This window comes from Arvicanthis niloticus, chromosome 21 (assembly GCF_011762505.2).
Source record: "Arvicanthis niloticus isolate mArvNil1 chromosome 21, mArvNil1.pat.X, whole genome shotgun sequence".
NCBI classification, from domain to species: domain Eukaryota; kingdom Metazoa; phylum Chordata; class Mammalia; order Rodentia; family Muridae; genus Arvicanthis; species Arvicanthis niloticus.
Genome location: NC_047678.1, coordinates 10,905,210 through 10,921,218, shown reverse-complemented (window position 1 = coordinate 10,921,218; position 16,009 = coordinate 10,905,210). Strand labels below are relative to the sequence as shown.

The following is a 16,009-nucleotide window of genomic DNA, read 5'->3' as shown; positions in this document are numbered from 1 at the left end:
GAGCTTATACAAGTTGAAAGTGGCCTATAAGGACCTACAAAGACATGTTTCTTATTTCATTTATTCATTCATTCATTCCATAGGTATTTCTCTGTCTCTGTCTCTGTCTCTGTCTCTGTCTCTCTCTCTCTCTCTCTCTCGCTCTCTCTCTCTCTCTCTCTCTCTCTCTCTTAAACAGAGGCTCGCCATGTAATCCCAATCTGGCTTGACTTGCAGAAGTCATAGTCTTCTGCATCAGCCTCTTAAATGCTGGGACTGCAGTTGTAGTACCACAACACCTGACCATCTCATTCCACAGTAGTTTTTGAAATGAAAATAAAATCATATAAATTTCTCCTTCCTTTCCCTTCCTCCAACACTTTCTGTATACCACCCACTTGGTTGTTTCTCAGATTCATGTCTCTATTTCTTTAATTGTTGATACGTGTATGTGTGTGTGTGCGCGCGCGCGCACTCGTGTGTGTATTTATGTGTATTACCAAATGTATAACTAAAACCTGCTCTGTCTATGTAATGTTACTTGTCTGTATCCGATCCAATTCAGGACCTCTTCCCTGAGAATGACTCGTTCTCTGTTCTCAGCATCCCTTCGTTGCCCATAGTTCTTTGTCCAGGACTGAGGTTCAATGATATCTCCCTCCCTCTTGTGTGTTAGCATGCTGTTGATGTCATTGGTGTTCAGATCTTCTTTAGATGGTCCTGTTGATGAGACTTCCTGGGTGTAGCTTCTCTGACATTTCTAGGAGATGATCGCACAGCAAAGCTCTGTCTCTCTATCTCTTACAATCTTCCCACCCACTTTTCCTTTCTGATCCCCGAACCTTAGGCACAGGACTTGTGTTGTAGCTGTATCAGTTGGGGCTGGAAACTATACAGTCGCTTGTTCTCTACATTTTGATTGGTAATAGGTGTTTTTTTCCCCCACCACACTTTTTTGAGTGTCAGGCACCATTTAATGTGCTAGGGATAGGGTAGTGAGCAAAACAAACATATATTTCTGCTACCTTGTGGTAATAAGAGATGGGAAAATTAGGAAAAACAAAACCAGTGAGTGATAGTACAATTAACGCTCACAGAAAAGGAGAGGCTGGAGAGACGTTTCAGAGGTTAAGAGCACTGGCTGTTCTTCCACAGGACTGTCACTCAGTTCCCAGCTCCCACATGGTAGTTCCCAACAGTATGTAGTTCCAGTCCCGGGAGATCCTCTTTGACCTTAATGGGCACTGAACATATGTAGTGTGCAGACATACATTCAGGCAAACACTAATACACATTAAAAAAATAAAAATAAATAAAAAAAATTTTTTTAAAAAATGCACGGAGCAGAGGAGAGTGATAGCATGAGGGGTAACGGGGTTCGTTGTCTTGTGGGAGATTGTAGATCGAAGTGGGCAAGACTGAGGGGGCATTTGTGGCTCGCCTAAGGAAAGCCTCTTGCAGCCACTCCAAGCACAGCAGCTACTGCACATCCCCCACTGCTTCTTTTTCATAAAGCTGTTCTCCTACGGGCTGCTTCTTGTGGATGGTTGACATCCCTGGAGAGCTCCCTGAGGGGTTTGCAGCACTTTGTCAACTTCACGGCACTCACGCTGTCTCCACGCTGCCTTAGTTTCCCCAATTGTTCTTTAGGGACAGCACCACCTCATGATCCCACTGCAACCCCAGCCACTGGCTTATCCCCACTGCCTTTTAAAAACAAAAACAAAACAATATACCCTCATCGTAGCATAGGCATAGAAGGGGTTTGAAGAGATCCTTCGATCCCCCAACAACATCTGCTTCTCCAAGAACTGGGCCTGAGGCAGAACTGAAGAAAAAAAAAAAAAAAAAAAAAAAAAAAAAAAAAAAAAAAAAAGGATGCTCATGGTTTGTGGATGCATTTAGTTTTACTTTACGAGCTAATTGGTCACCACTCCGAACGTTTCTGGGAGTGGGTCAGGACTCTGGTACGTGGGGCCTCATCAGCTCCACATTTCATTGGTCAAAACAACTTGGATAATGATGCTGGTTTGAATGAAGAAAAATGGACTCTCTCAATGGAGGAGGCACAGACACAGTATGAAGAGGATGGCTTCAGGACAGAGAATAGTCAGAGCTCCCTTTTCAGATCCCCACCACCACAGTCAGACTGAAACTAGGCACCTAGGGACTTGATGACAGAGAGCAAAGTTGTTGAGCCACCAAGCGAGGCTACATGGGACACTTCTGTGTTTGATCTTACCCAGTTCTTACTTTGCTCAGACAAGATCACACAATCTGGCCAAGGACCAGGGGCCGTCTTTCTGTCTCCCTGTCCTCTCTGCTGGCCCAGGAAACAAGGCCTCAAGGGATCACGATACCTTTGCATGGCTCACACTGCTGTTTGTTGGCAGAAAGCATGAAGAGGGACAGAAACAGGCTGTGTGGTTAGCCTGTTTTGCATAGTCTCCCCCATATTATTATCTCCTCTCACTACCAGAGCCTGCTCTGGCACTAGGTACCCATTTGCACCGAGTAAGGAAAGCCATTCGCTCAAGCAGAATGTATCACTGCTGGAAGTTTCTCTCTCATCATTAACTAATTTGCTGTGCTTTGCCACGGCCCTTGTTATCTATAACCATGGTAACGATGCAGAGAGCTCTACATGCATTTATTTTGGACTCCAAAAGCCCAAGGGGAATGTTTCTCCCACTAGACTTCTGAGTGCTTGGGTGGGGCTAGACTTGGCTGTCCAGCCCTCTGGAGATGTTTTTCAAGTGTGACATGAGGGGGTTGGAGAATCAATGGCTGCTAAGAGATTATCCAGCAGAGATTTCCTACCATCAGTAGGGTGTATTTAGGATCTAGAGAGAGGAGAGTTTCCTAGCCTACTCAGGAGGCTGTGCTGTGAGTGGTTGTGGATCTGGGGATGTCAGTGGTGCTTTGCTGCTGCATCTGACAGTCCCTCATTCTGCTAATTTGATGTCCTCACTATATAATTATACTGTGAAATTCCCTGACTGAAGGAGACATTTTTTTTTAATATATCCTTCCCTGACTCCCACCACTCATTGCCCAGATTCGTGAATGGAGAAAGTGGGTGTTTGCAGCTTTTGGAGGAGAACAGCCCTGTTATGCAACCTGCCCTTCTCTGAATTTCTGCAGCACCACCCCCACGCTGGGCCCCAGAGAGGAGGAGTAAGACGGTTCAGAGCCAACAGATGCAGATTCAGGACCTCTTTGGGTCTCAGTTGCTTTATCTGGAAAATACGGAGAAAGTTACTTCCCTGTGGAAACACTGGGAGAGCACACGGTACTTCTGACTGCCAGACAGTGTGACAGAAAGTGGACAAGTGACTTCACTTCCTTGAGCCTCAGTTGTACCTTCAGGAAAAAGGGCCAATAATAGCTTCTCCCTGCCAGGGAAAATGTGTCTGTAGGGGATTAAATGGGATGCTGCCCACTCCCAGATGTTCCAGTTGTTTCTGTTGAGTTGTTATTCACAGTAAATATTACTCATAAGTGTCAGAGAAGGTACAGAGAAGATCTGCTGACCTGGGTGTGTCTTCCAACAGGTAGTGGCTGGGCTGTCAGGCTGGTCAGATGTTGCTAGAGCTGTCAACTTGATTCAAGAGCACCTCTCAGAGCTTCCCAGAGGCAGGTGCCAATGCCACACTGATGAATACCTATCCCCTGACGGGCTCTCAGCATTTCCTGCTTTGTGCTCTCCTGTTTGCCCAGGTTAGCAGCCACACTGAGTCACAGTGGCTCCCTACAATCCTGGCTACCCCTGGACCTGGCCATGAGGTGGCAGTCAATTTGGTCGAACACTTGGTCAATATGGCATTCTCTCAAGTACATTGGTATTTTAGAATGTTTTCTTCTTTCCCCTGTCTTATTTTGTATCTGTTACTTTATCTGTTTGTTTAGTTTTGCTTGTCGGAGACAAAGTATCACACTTTATCCCAGGATGGCCTTGAGAGTCTTCTGCCTCAGCATCTCAGATTACAGGCATGTACCACCATGCCTGGTTTATTCTTTCTTTCATGAAGAAGACACCCAAATAGTTATTACAATACTTTTGACCGTAGTTACCCATTGAACATGCCAACACTGGTTTACTTAATCACAGAGGGAGGTGTGGAGGGATCTGGAAGCTAGCAGTTGTTCTTTCTAGCGAGAGACGTTAGGGAGACGAGTGGAGAAATACCTTTTCACAGAATGAACTAAGTGATCAGAATTAGCAAAATTAGCTTCATTTTGATTCGAGTGAGTGATGTTTTGTGTATTGTATATTTCGAAATGCTTAAAAAAAAAAGAAGATAGCAAATAGATCGTTAGATCTGCGTATTACTTGGAGAACCTGTGGACTACAGGAAATTAAAACAAGACCATTGGCGACAAGGAGGATGAAAGATATTAAAAGTGGCACAGAAGAACACAGGTGACAAGAGGGGAAGGAAAGGGGAACTAATGAGGAGAGAGATTTAGCAGGTGAGGGTTGGAAGGCAGGAGCAAAGAAAGAAGGGGGTAGGCGAGGGATAATTAACACTAAAGAATGTTTTAGGAGTTACATGAACCTATAATTTTATAATACACACACACACACACACACACACACACACACACACACACACAGGATTATGCTCCTCCCAGCCATAGGTTCCAAATAAAAAGCCCAGTACCGGATGTGGACTATCCCCTCCCTCTGTTGGTCACAGGTGTCCCAGATCCTCTCTGTCCCAAGCAATATAGGCTACTGTTATTGCTCTTGGTCACCCATCAGAACTTGATGAGGATACCTGATGGCTGAAACAACACACATTGATCAGAGGACACACAGAAATCAAGTTGATAATGACCAGGCAACCTCCTTCCTACTGGTCAGCTCTCACAGTATCAGAAGGTGGTTTTTTTTTTTTTTTTTTGCAGTTGCTGGAAAAAACTCATTAAGAGTCTTACCCAGCTGTGACACCTGTAAACTCCAATGGCGATTGATAGACAAGGTTTGCCCAGCTGTGACACCTGTAAACTACAATGATGATTGATAGGCAAGGTTTGCTCATGGGTATGATATTGGCATGAATGTTATAGGAGCAACCAGTTAATTTCTATTAGATTTCAGTCCTATTCCACAAGAAGAAATGTATAAATAGAGCTAGAAATCTAGTCAAGAATCCATGATTGGGGAGTTCACAGCCCTCAGGGTTAAACTTGTTATCCTCCTAAATGGACACAATATCAAACTATTCTTTAAATTTGTATCCTTATACTTATAGATTAGTGTGGCTCCTAGACCTCATCAGAAAAATTTCTTTTTTTAAATTTTATTTAATATTTTATTTACATTTAAGATGCCATCCCCTTTCCCCATTTCCCCTCCCTAGAAAACCCCTATCCCATGCCCCCTTTCCTTTTTGCTTTTATACAATTTTTTAAAATGTTAATCAAAGGCTTTATAAGTTTGGTAATGCTCAATAGAAGTGTAACCCAATACCCAACCTAGATATAAAAACTATCTTTGACTGGTGGAGACACGTGAACATCTGCCTCCATGTCCCCTCTCTCTTTCTCTCAGAGAAATTTCTTTGTGCAGTGGATATTGGTTTATGGAGAAACTCACAGCTGGGTCCAAGTATAGACTACATCTGAGTCTTTGGAGAACTCAGTTAAATATCAGACCTCTAATACTGGCTCAAGAATAAGTTCAGAAGTGGGGTTGAGAAGATGGTAAGGACCAGAGGTCTAAGAAGACTGGAGCAAAACAGTGTCTTCTCGACACGACAGGACCCGTATACTCATACACTCACAGCACGAGATCAGTCTAGTCAACATTAAAGCCTGGAGTGAGGCATCTCCTGTGACTGAGGAGCTATTGACAGCTGATGGCTTCTGGGAAAGGGAGTGTCAGTTATTTTAAGAGTGTGTCCACTGGCTAGGTCAGCCACATTCTAGGGACTAGCCCCATCCCCATGAGAGCATGGGTAGTTCAGGGTTGTTTTGGAGAAGTTATGGGGAGCAAAAGGGATACATATGGTAATGTATGAATTTCTCAACAATTAATAAGATTATATAAAAAAACAATATGGGGGGGGGGGGAAACTGTTTCAACTCAGGTCTGAGTTTGAGCCCCTAGAATTTAAAAAGTTCATATCCATGTGCTTGTAATCCCAGTGTCCCAGGGTGACAGAGATAGAAGAATCGCCTAAGCTTGCTGGCCTCCTGGTGGAGTGATAGACGCTTTCCCAAGGAGTAAGGCAGAGAGTGAAAGAGCAGGACACTCGGTGTCCTCTGGCCTCTGCTTCTGTGTATGGGCATGTGTGCCCACGGCACACACTCATGTACAACACACACACACACACTCACTGATAATGAAGTAAACAGAATGGATTATTTTGGAATTGGAGATACAATTTTAAACTTTGTAAAGACTGATCTTTGATTTCATTTGAGGGCACTCCATGTCCTAGTCTGGATCATGTTTAAAGTGAGCGTGTCAGCTCTGGACACTTGTACTTAGTGGTTAGTCCATATTTTCACACTCCCTCTGAGGGACATTGCTCCTCGGTGTTCTTTGCATATCATAGATGGGACTGTGTGTCCCCTGTCATGACACTTCCTGTACATGATCTCATCCACGTATATTCAGTGCTGTGAAGTAACTTCCTTTGGTTGTCCTCCATGTGAGGAAGATCGGTTGATGCTACACCTATGTGTTGACCTGTCTTGTGCAAGTCAGGCTCTCAGTACAGACTCCCATGAAGCCTCAAACATGGCGATAGTATCTCTGGGGAAAGATACCCTGTGATGGAGCACCCCAGGCTTGTCAACCCTAAACCACTCTAGAGGATATATAATTACCATAAGAGGCTCTGCTTCCTGCCTGGAAAGAGTATCTCAGTTTGAACCCAAGGGATAGCTAGCCAAGGGATATCTATTCATTCCAGGGGCCCTGGAGACCAGAGGGCTCTTGCCTCTTCCCATCAGGGTTTTCAGAGTTCCCTTGAGTCAATACTTGTCCTTTAAAATAGAGTCAAGTGAATGTGAATCCTGGTTGTGTCACTGATGAATGGTCTGCGTTTAAGTAAGGCACTGCTTTGGCTTACATAAGCACTCTCTAAAGACCCCTGTCAAAGGCCTGGCCTTCAGCTCCTGTGGAAGCTTTAAGAGGTGTGGCTTGGTAGAAACCTTGTAGCCCTTGAGAACAGGACCTTGAAGAGGATTTCAGCCATTCTCCTTTGCTACTGTAAAGAGAACAGATTGTCTCTGCCATACTCTTTCTACTGTGAGGTGCAACTTTATCACCAGAAGCCTAAAAATCACAGGTTCCAGCCAACCACAAACTGCCTCGCCAGCTTGTGAAGTTCTTACTGGCTTCATTTTTAGGTTTTTGTCTCCAGGCCCCGTAGGACTTGCTGACTGCTAAAGTGTCAGTTTTTTCTAGAATCACCTTAGCCTCAGATCCCAGACCACAGCCCACATGGATCCACTCAAAGACCTGGCATGCTTTGGGTTGCCTTTGAGTCAGTCTTCTGGGAAGACATTGTCTCTGAGCCTATCTGCTCTGATCTGGGGTTCCCTGTCCTCAATGACCATCATCCTGGGCTCCTAAACTGGGCATCTCTTCTGGTTTGAAGGAGAAACAGTGTATTCTCTTGACACTCTATAGGGCTGGTATTTGGCTTAGCTCTCTTGGGGTTACTGTGGGGGTACATCCTTTCTGCTTCCACATTCCCCTCTGAGTTTTGGTTCTGCAGTGCCATGGGCCTTCTGAACGTTCTCTATAAGTCACACCCTGACTCTTCATACACAGGGCTGCATTGGGTGAAGAAGGGGATAATGAAGCTTCTAGCCTCTCCCCAGCAGCAGTCCTTGAGACTAGTGTTGTTCCCGACCCTCAGGCCGGCCTCGGGTGTGCCACTTGCTCAGAATTTGGGAGGCATTTGCCAAGCCCAGCTCTAATCTCAGGGTTGAACTTCCACCTTAATGCCTAGGGTAGTATCCATTCACTCTGGCCACATCATGAATTGCCAATGGATGGATAATGTGTCTCTCCGGGGGTCTGGAGCAGTGTAGGGGTACGATTGAACCAAGATAGCAACAGAGGCTTAAAACCTATGCCTACCCTGCCTTGAAACTTGAACATAGAACTTACCCCTGAGAGTATACTGAGACCAATGAGAAATATGGATAAATGTTTCTTTTACCTCTTGGAGCCAAGGCATGGCAGGATGGGCTAATCCAAGAAGCGGCATGGACAGGAAAACCTAGCTGCAGTAGTAGCAGCAGCAGCAGCAGCAGCAGTAGCAGCTGCTGCCAGACTGGAGGAAGGCTGTGGGTCTCACCACCTTGGACTCTCCCAAACCCCGGGTCTGAAATATTTCCAAATAGCCACAGGGTTCAGCTGATGACTCTTCATTTAGTTCACCACAGACAGTGCTATGGACCTTCAATCTAATCCAGCAGTCCCAGGGCTTGCCTGGCCGTGGGCTGTTTCCCTGATACGGGGTTGGGTTGGCTGCTGGCAGGTCAATTGTATTGAAACATACCTTTGTGGGAGTCAGCTGCCCCTTTTCAGAACTACAGTCTGGCCCCGGGGCCAGCAATAGGCATGAAAAAAAGGAACTGTAATGAGCTGGGTAATGCTGGAAATTAATAGTGATAATTAATTCTCCAAGCATACAGAGACCATGGCAACAGACAGAAGGCAAAAGCATTTCTGTTTGCAGGCTGAGCTCCAAAAGGCTCCCTCTCTTTTGAAATAGCTTGCGGTAGTTTGTTCAAGTCTTGGTAGGAAAATACCAGTGTTGGATGGAGTAAATCTTGCTTCTGAAGCTGCTCCCTCCTGCTTCCTGGCTGTGTAGCTCCATGTATTCCTTTAAGCCCATTTCCTCCTGTGTGAAATACAAAGAAGAGGATCCAATTCACAGATCTTCCTGAGAGTCAATGTGGTGTCATGTGTGAAGAGGGGATAATTCAGCCTCTGACGGTCACTGTCTGGGTCGAGGCAAGACATCAACCACTCTAAGCCTTAACACTTTTGCCTGTAATTCAGGGATGACAATAATAGCATCCATAACATTATCATCATCATCATCATCATTGTCATCATCATCATTATCATCATCATTGTCGTCCTGATTTAAGTAGTAAAGTGATAATCTCATACAGCCTCTGAGTCATTGTAGCATTTGCTGTGCAACCTGCAAGCACCTCATCATAAGCTGGTTAAAGCTCTAGGCTCTGTACCTAATATTATCGACAGTGGTAACATTCATTGAAAACATCATATGTCAATGGCAACTAGAACCCCTTTCACCTGGGTGTGCTTCTTTAATCCCTCTCTCAATCCTAAAAGGAGATGTTCCCATCACCCCTATTTTACCTAAGATTGGACTCGGTTTAGATTCTGGTGACAGGGGCAGGATGCAGTGTGTGTCCAGAATGCCCAGATCATGTGTTTGAGCCTCGGCATTGAATCTTAAAGGAGTACGGAAACAACCATTGTGTAAGTGGGGAGGCTGGTCTAGTTAAGCCCAGTTACTCAGCTCGATGGCATTTCAGTACATTCTGACTTACGTGGTGTGATTGTCTAAGGCCCTTAAAACATGCGGTGCTGGATGCCACCTCAGGAGGTTGACTGGCAACCTCTAGTGCAAGGACTTTAAAACACTTCCCAGTTTTGTGGTTAGGGAGATGTGTGCTGAGTGAACATGAGGACCTGAACCTTATCTTCCAGCACTCAAAGAAACCAGATGAGGCTATGCCTTTAGGTAATCTTAGCACTGGGGTGCTGGAGACAGCAATCTCCCTGGAGCTTTCAGACTAGCCAGCTAGCCAAATGGACAAGTTCCAGGTTCAGTGAGAAAAACAGAAAATAGAAAGTGGACATGACTAGATGTCTCAAAGGGAGGGTACAGAATCTCCTGGGTTGATACCCATTCCATAGAGAAAGCTCCAGGCGACAGACATGACCTACGATACAACCTAAACACACCAACTGCACTGGCTCCCAAGCCCTGTAGGTTTTTTTGGATGCCCACCAATAGGGGAGTTGGGGGTTGCTACTGGTATTCTGTGAATAAAGGCTAAAGAGAGGTAGAGGCTGGCAAAGATCCCACGATGCACAAGGTAGACTCCCATAACACAGAATGGCTTTGGTTCACAGTGTTGGAAGTGCCAGAATGGAGAAACCTATCCTGTGGGCATATGGGAAGCAAGGGAGGAAGACATAGGACCCCATTTGGGAAGAGCACCAAGATGATGAGCAAGAGTTGAAGAAGCTGGGTCTAATTCTCCTGCAAGTCACTGATGGAGAGACAGCATGTGGGGAATATGAATATAGAGCATGGGGGGGGGGGAGGAGAAGTGAGAAGAGTTAAGCCAACAGACACATGTCCTGCTCACAAACCCCACCCCTGAACTCAGACCACCCAGTGGTCCCTGTGGAAGGAGCTGTGTAAGAGTTGGGGTGAGGGTACATCCCCAGGGAGCAGCCACACTTCAGGGACAAGAGGAAATAGTAAAGGCGGCAGCTTTGGGTGAGTCAAACAGTCTCCTTATGGCCCCTGCCTTTGTAGTGTCTGCAATGTCCCATCCACTCTGTATCTTCAGGCACTGAAGGCAATAAATGAACATATTTGCTGTCCAGTATCCCTGACTTTAACCTCCAGTCTGGTGTTCCCAGTGGCCCAAGTTGTTTTAAAGTGACTCTTTGCAGACTCCTCATACCCTAGGAAAGTCTCATCTGTTCATGGCATTATGCCTACAAAAAAAGGGGAGGATAAAAAGAAAGACATCTTGTCATTCCCAGGTGCCCCTCTATTCTGCACACTCCACTACAAGCTCAGAGGGTGTTCACTGTTCACAGCCAAGCACCTGGCTCAATTAGAACACGTTTTGTGAATGAACGGGAAACTGATGCTGTTAGCTCCAAGAACTGTCCTGAGCCTGGGTAAAATAGTATCCTCCAAAAATTTCTGTCTACCTGGAATGTGACCTGCCTGGGAAAAACTGTTTCTGCCAATGAATTATTTTGATCTTGAGACACGATTCTAGATTTAAGGCGGAGGCTAAGTAAGATGGTATCTGTGCAAGAAGGGGAGAGGGCAGGAGAAGTCGGATGGAGGGAAGATTTACATAAGGGTAGAAACAGAGTTAGGCTGCCTCACACCAGCGAGCACATGGAGGCTTCAGAGCAAGAGAGGAGGACGGAAGGAAGGAAGGAAGGAAGGAAGGAAGGAAGGAAGGGAGGGAGGGAGGAAGGGAGGGAGGGAGAGAGGACAGGAAGGAGGGGAGGGAAGGAGGACAGGAAGGAGGGGAGGGAGGATAGGAAGGAGAGAGGAAGGAAGAAAGGAAAAGGAAGAAAGGAAGGAAAGAAGGAAGAAGGGAAGAAGCAACAGAGGAAGAAGGATGGAGGGAGAGAGGAAAAAGGAAAAGAGGGGGTAAGAAGAAAGAACAGAGGGAAGAAGAAAGTAGAGAGAGATGGAGGGAGGGAAGGAACATTTAAAAGGGAAGGGAGGAAGGCACTACTAAGAAAGGCAAAAGGGAGAGAAGGAATAATTTGTCATTAGTTCTTGCAGAGGGAGCGTGACAACCTCCCCCCCCCCAGTTTCAGTCATTTGTCCTTTAGAACCACGAGAGAGAGTCAGTTTCTAGTGTATTGAGTCACCCAGTGCGTGGGGCTTTGTTCCAGCAGCCCAAGGACACAGGCAGGCTCTTGTGTTTAAATGCCAAGTGGATGCACCCTGACACAAATATTGAACTCCAGCCTTGCTTGTCAAGTTCCCTGAGATTTATTGTTTGGGCGGTGAAAGAAGATTGGAACTAGGAGGCCACCAATGTCTCTCTCTTAAAGTCCGCCTCTCATCCCTTGGTGACTCACCTTACTGGGAAGCAGGAGCTGAGGTTTTGATGAACTAGATGGATATAAAGTAGCCTCCAGGAGCCATGGAAACTGTTGCAGTATGCCGTAGCTTCTGATTCTAGATGGCAACAACCTATACCTGTATAACAATTAACATTTATTAGATGCTCTGTGCTTATTAAAAAATTTGCTAGCATCCCTGTTTTATTGATGAAGACCCAGACACACAGGTTTATTTATTTATTTATCCATTTGTAAGCCATACAGCTTATGGAAGCAAAACTTAGACATCTCCCTAGTTATTCAGGAATCAGACATCAAGGCTGGTTTCTTTTCCCACTAATCAAGATAACACAATCACTGGATGGACACCCTCAAGGGATGTTGTGGCTGCTTTTGAAAGTGCCCATGTTTCTCCTGGACACATGAGTAGACACATTCTGGGATGTGTCTTAAAGATCAAACTATTTCAGGGATACCACAGGCCACCCTTAAATTCTCTTTACAGAGAAGAAAATCATTGGTCCGGTAACTGATGCAGGAGCTGCACCTGTCCCTGACTCTGGTCCTCACACATCTGAAGAAAACTGGGGGATTCAGACCATAGAAAGCCAAGTGCAATCTGGTCCAGCACCCTGGTACACCTAGTGTTATCAGGGAGCTTGTTAGATAGTAGGCCTGTTTGTGGTTCCTATTTTCTGAGTCAGAATTTGTTTTAAGAGGATTCCCAGGAGACTGTGCATGCTGTAGAGGGAAAAGGTGGGAGGGAAACACCCTAAGGAGGCCCCAACTGTAGGGAAATTCTGTGCCATCTTGATCAGATGAGCTGAGATCACAGAAACCAACAGTGCACCGTCCTGGGTTTCCACATGTGGAAACATATGTCAGACAGCCTTATTCAAGGCTATCCCAGACTCCACTAGTCCCAGGGTCTGCCACAGCCAATTCCTCACCTCTAACCCCAAAGTTGGAGATGCCCTTGAAAGCTGCAGTGATTTTCAATGACAATTAAGAAATGCATGTTCAGTTACTCTTTTCTTAGTCCTCTTCACGGGGGAGGGATAGAAGCTTCCAGACTGCCTCGAGGTCCATGGATAGCTGAGCCTGTGCAAGGCATAAAGCATCAGATAATTAATCAATAGGCCCTTGAGAAGGCCCCGCTGACTTCTCTCATGCCCAGCATCCAGGAGAGAAAGGGTTGGCTGGCTTAGAGATGCCCAAGGCAGGCAGCGCTGGGTTAAACTGATGCTCTGACTCATGTCCTCAGCACTTCCTGTTTGTGTGGGATGGCCAGTCTCAATGCAGACAATTTTGGATCAATAGCCATTTTACACCCAGTGTTCACAGCGGTTCTGATAGAGGAGGGGCTTCCAGTTTGGATGAGAGTTACAGACAGGGGTATTTTTCATACAACAACAATAATGCAGTGTTCAGTCCTGTGGTCTGAAGGTCTGAACACTCCAGAGGGAAGAAAGGCACGTGGGTGGCGCCCATGTTTCATGCCATAGAACAGGCACAAATCACCTCTGACACATCTCCCAAGGCAGGTTGTTCTAAGACACCTGATAGCACAATGCAGGAGGCGTTGGGCCTGGCTGTCCTTGGCTGGGAGGATGACTCACACAGAGCCTTGTTAACCTGTTTACAGTGAGTCATCTAAGCCCCCACAGGCCCAGTTCCCTCAGCTGTAAAATAGGAGTACTAATAACTGCCAAGTCACCTCATAAAGGATGCAAGTTCTAAATCAAAATGCGCCAAAGGTGGCATTCATGTACCGTGGACTCTAAAGTACTCCATGCAGGTAACGTGGGAAGGATGCAGCAAGCCTGGCTTCTGCTTCTTCTTTGTGGAGTGGGTCTTCTCCTGGGGCATGTGCACAATGCCTAAAAGATGGACTTAGTTCAACTCTGTTCACTTACAAAATGCTACTACCCAGTGTTCTTCAAATCTGACTCTTCAGACAGCTGAATAGAGTTTTAAAAAGGTCTTTGCTGACAGAGACCCCAGGAAGATGGAGGGAGTAGAAAAAGGGTGAGGTTAACTGTTGAGAACGATTGTTGAGAACAATGTTGGTTGCAGATCCAGCTCTGCCCTCCTCTGCTGAAAACACTGGCCTCTTGTCACCAGCCTCCCAGTCTCTCCAGCCTCCTGCCTTCTTAGCTATATGAGGCTTATTGCTGGTTATATATTATTGAAGAAGTGACTACTGTTTCTTTGTCAGTGCTGTTTCTCTTATCTAATCTCTCTCTCTCTTTCTCTGTCTCTCTCTCTCTCTCTCTGTCTCTCTCTCTCCCCTCTCTCTCTGCTCATTTTCAGAAATTCATAAGAAACTAAGGAAACGTTGGTGCGTGACCCATCCCAAAGGCTCATTTGATATTGAAGTTTTAAAACTTGCCCAAAAGTAAGACATTATGCCTGCAGTTGGCTGAGACCTTTGTCTCTTCTTGTTTCATAATCATCTCCAGTTACTCTGTGTCTGTGACACTGGAGGGGTCACCAGACACAGCCATAGTGTGGTGGTATCAGTGGTCTGCAGTTCTGGGACCTGGTACCAGGTGAGCCATCACAAGGAGCTTTGGGAATGTTCCTGAAAGCACATTCTACTTAGAGATAGCTCACAGTCATTAACTCTGTATAGAATGGCAGGGAATTTCATTCACCCCCTGAAATTAGTCGCAACTCAGATTCATCTTGGCTTGGACTGAAAAGACACCATTTAAGCCTTGTAGTGCAAGCCTGGGACATTTTAAAGACTCTAATGTATTTTTAAGATTTAGAAGAAAACTTCAAATACTGACACAAGATTTTAAAAGTTCATTTCAAAAAGTTAATAAAGCTCAATCACACCACTTTAATTGAGTCTTTTTAAAATTGATAAGATTTTGGAATGGTTTCATAAAACAGTTCTTGACTATATCCTTTTAATGTTTTTCAATTTGTTAATTAGAGAAACAAGAGACTATTCAATTAAGAATCAGTGATAAAATCTATAGAAACAAAGTTAACAGAAATTACTCTGCTGTGGAAGAGTGAAGGACGAGGCTGGAGAGGTGGCTAAATTGTTAGTGTTTACTGTGCAAGCGTGGGGATCTAAGTTCAAATCCCGAGCCTCTCCTCTAAACAGTCGGCTGCAGTGGTGCACTCCTAGGGCTGGGGAAGCAGAGACAGGTGGATCCCAGGAGCTTGCTGACCAGCTAGTTTTACACCGGTTCAGTGAGAGATCTTGTTTTAAAAATATACAGCGGAGAGCAACAAAGGTGCTCACTAGGTTCTGGCTTCCAGATGTGTGTGCGCACACACACACACACACACACACACACACACACACACACAGAGAGAGAGAGAGAGAGAGAGAGAGAGAGAGAGAGAGAGAGAGAGAGAGAGAGAAGTTTATTTATTTATTTGAGACAGGGCTTCTCTGTGTAGTCCTGGCTGTCCTGGAACTCACTCTGTAGACCAGGCTGGCCTCGAACTCAGAAATCCGCCTGCCTCTACCTCCCAAGTGCTGGGAATAAAGGCGTGCGCCACCACTGCCCGGCTGAGAGAGGAGTTTAAAAAGAGTGAATTACATACAATATATTCAATTCATTAAGAGGAGGAGAGACATTTTGAATACAGGTAATGGATCCATTTATGGCTGGCTTGGCAGGTGAGTTAGTGAAGAGGAATCAATCAAAAACATCTTTGAAAGATATTTAATTTTTTTTGCCTATTTGGAATAAGTACTGACACTGACAGAGATAACTTGAAAGCTATAATAGGACGTTAGCACAGAACTGTTATCAACAAACTGGCTGACAAGTGCTCTCAAGTTCAAAAGAACTGAAGATACATCTTTGCAAAAGAGCACCTGAATTGCACTAAAATCCTTTAGTTCATATATAAAAGATTACGGGGAGAAGCTTATCCCAACTGGCAATATAGCTGGAATATAAAGTGTCCTCCCAGAGGTCCATGGGATTGGACACCTGATCCAGGGCTTCTGGCACTCCTTTTGGAGTTTGTAAAAGCTCTGGGATGTGTGTGGCCTACCCTGAAGAAGTGGGCTGTTGAAGTTAGCTTTTGGGTAGTAAGGTCTGTTTCTAGTTTTGGTCTAACTTTCTGTTTCCTGATCCATCAGATGTTGGAGGCGCTGCCTCACCGTCAAATCGTGATGCCCTCTCTACGTTGATGGTTGTGTTCCTG

General features: G+C 45.4%; 1 long non-coding RNA gene across 1 annotated transcript; it reads right to left on the bottom strand.

The window, feature by feature from the left end:
- Positions 1 to 8,573: 8,573 nt before the first annotated feature.
- LOC143435391 (uncharacterized) lies at positions 8,574 to 13,016 on the bottom strand. The gene is made up of 3 exons (XR_013105635.1): positions 12,778 to 13,016; positions 11,843 to 11,963; positions 8,574 to 8,852 (listed from the first exon to the last, which is right to left on the bottom strand). It is a non-coding gene; the product is annotated as an uncharacterized LOC143435391 (long non-coding RNA).
- Positions 13,017 to 16,009: the final 2,993 nt, after the last annotated feature.